The sequence below is a fragment of the Triticum dicoccoides genome, chromosome 2A (assembly GCF_002162155.2).
Source record: "Triticum dicoccoides isolate Atlit2015 ecotype Zavitan chromosome 2A, WEW_v2.0, whole genome shotgun sequence".
NCBI classification, from domain to species: domain Eukaryota; kingdom Viridiplantae; phylum Streptophyta; class Magnoliopsida; order Poales; family Poaceae; genus Triticum; species Triticum dicoccoides.
This window is the reverse complement of record NC_041382.1, coordinates 90,298,567-90,301,522: the sequence shown is the minus strand read 5'-3', so window position 1 is coordinate 90,301,522 and position 2,956 is coordinate 90,298,567.

Sequence of the window (2,956 nt, the reverse complement as noted above, 5' to 3'; positions counted from 1 at the left end):
CGGCGCGGGCCGGCCGTGGGCTCTGCGGGCCGTGGTGCGGTGGGGAGGAGCCGACGGCCACGTGGCGCGAGGGGAGAGGACGACGGTGGCGCGGTGGTGAGGTGTCGGCCCCTGATTGGTCGGAGTGATGTGGCCGGACGCGGCGTACATGTCCGGTTCGGTGCGAACGTGTCCGGCGGCGCGAGGATGAAGAAGACTAGGGTTTCATCCGCGTGAAAATTCAGGGAGGCACACATAATTATAGGTAGAGGGAGTTAGGACAGTCCAAATGAGGTGCAGTTTTCGGCCACGCGATGGTGATCGAACGACCGAGAGGATGGAGGGAGTTTGGATGGGTTTTGGGCCATTTTGGAGGGGTGTTGGGCTGCAACACACACGAGGCCTTTATAGTTCAACGGTTAACCGTTGGAGTATCAAACGAAGTCCAAATGGCACGAAACTTGATAGGCGGTCTACCGGTAGTGAGCCAAGGCCGCTTGGAAAGTCTCGGTCCAATCCGAGAACGTTTAACACCCGCACATGAAAAGTGGCAAAAGGGAGCGCTGGAGGACGTAGGAGTATCGGAATGCAAAACGGACAACGGGGAAAATGCTCGGATGCATGAGACGAACATGTATGCAAATGCGATGCACATGATGACATGATATGAAATGCATGACACACAAGCAAATGACAAGGCAACAACAGCGAATAACTGGAAGACACCTGGCGCAATGGTCTCGGGGCATTACAACACTCCACCACTACGAGAGGATCTCGCCCCGAGATCTAGAATGGCACCGGAGGGAAAAGGAAGAGGAAGAGAAGAGGTAAAATTAAGTTGCTTCTTTGACAAACGAGTGAAACCACGAACCTTGAGAGGTTGAACAAATGGAAAGAAAGAATACAACGGAGATGAACGAAGTTGAAAGCACTCCGTTAGAAAAGAGGAACAAGGAAGAACAAATTCGCACAGCACTCCAGTTAAATGGATAAGAAAAAGAAAGAAACATGATCTTGACAAAACAAGATGATGGGTCGAAGAGAGCAACATCACAATGCCTCCAGAAGAAAGAAATAGAAGATAGATAATTGGAATAACAGAGTGGAGAAGGAAATGGCAACTTCTGCCACAAATGAGCTTGGGAAACACCCTTCCAAGAAGGTTATCACAGAGTTGTTGGAAAACCAACAACGAAAAGAATAAGCTTGATATGGTCTTATGGAATACATCTCAAATTATGAGGTGACAACCTGCCACTCACGGGAAAAAGAATTGGATTGATATGAACAAGGAGACGAGAAACTTATTTCACTGGGAGGATAAATGAAGAACTTGGGTCATTTATGAGCACCATAAATAGCAACAATCCTTAGGGAAGGCTTTAGGTGAAACATGACACAAGATAACTCCAATGAGGAGGTTGATGGATTTAAAATACCTCATTCTTAACAACATGTGAATCATGAAATATGAACTCAAATTATCAAGAATGACATAATACCACCTCCAATGATACGGTAGAAAGAATCACACTCCGGATTGCAAGATGAAGAATGCTTGAGCTCCTTTGAAAAGAATCTTGATGAACACTTCGAGAAGGAATTAAATCCTTTATGAACCATCATGTAGATCCTCCATGAAGAACGCCGGTAACAAAAGGATGATCAAATGAAAGGAAAGAGAAGTTGAAAACACAAGGTGAAGCCTTGCGATGATTTAGATGAATCTCCATGGTGATATAATTGCGAGAGCTTGGAACTCTGGGAAAGAAAGATAAAGCATCTCAAACCGAGAATGTGATATGATGAACCACTCCGGAAAGAAGGAAATTAAATCACTTGGACGAAACAATAATTAGAATTACGTTATGCGAATCCTTCACCAGTTAAATTGATGACGAGCAAACGAATTTGGCATACTACTTATTCTCGTTGAAAAAGGATTAAGAGAGATATAGCATAAACTTGAGAAAGGTCTTCTGCGAACCACCGGTAGGATTTGAAAGAATGAATGAATTGATATGATAACGAAGGAAGAGGAATCTTTGAACAAACCACCGTAAGAATTGAACATGAAAATAGCAAAAGCACAATACACCGGGAATAATTTGGAAAATGAAAGATGATACCTGAGGGAATTTAGATACAAGTGAACGAAGAGATCACGAGCTGATTAGAGGATACTTGAATGAAGCACCGGTAAGATTTGGAGAATGAGAGCTGAAAGCTGAGAATGAGTAAACCCGAAATGATGGCCTTCGTAGAATCAAACTGAAAAGAATCTTGAATTTGCTCCGGATGGTTGGAAAGAATTCTCACAATCGAAAATAATTATGAGAGGATGGCATCAAGCTAGAATCACGCATCTTTGGAAGAACGGGTAAGAATTTAAGAGGAGCCCTTCTTTGGTCTTCAAAACCCGAGAATGACGACGAGAAACACCACCATGATAATTGATGAGATACTTCAGGATGAAAATTAGAAAGGTTGAACCAACGATGAAAAGAATTTGAAAGATCTTGGAGAAAGACATATGACTGATGATATTTCATTCTTACGTCAAACTTTGAAAGATTTGGGAATAGCTCCGGTGAAAATTAGAAGAGTCAGGTAAGATCCTGGGAAAAGACCTATGGGTTAGGGCCCACTCAAAAGAAAAGCACCGTTGAATGATTTGAAGGAGAGATTGCACCGGTTGAATTAAATGGCTTGAATGAGATAACATCCTCGAAAGAGCTTGAATGAAAGAAGAGTGGAAACACGAATCTTCGAGATAACTTCAGCACTCCGGACCAAAAGAATAGCGAGAAGTGGAATGATAATAAGGTGCACCGGCATGGAAAACATTTGAAACAAGTTAAAGGATATGATCAACACCAAAAGCTTGAATTGAATCCACCGGAGAAGAAAAGAATGTAGAATGATACACTTGACGCTCCGTTAGTATCTTCTTGAGAATCAGCTGATAAGAACA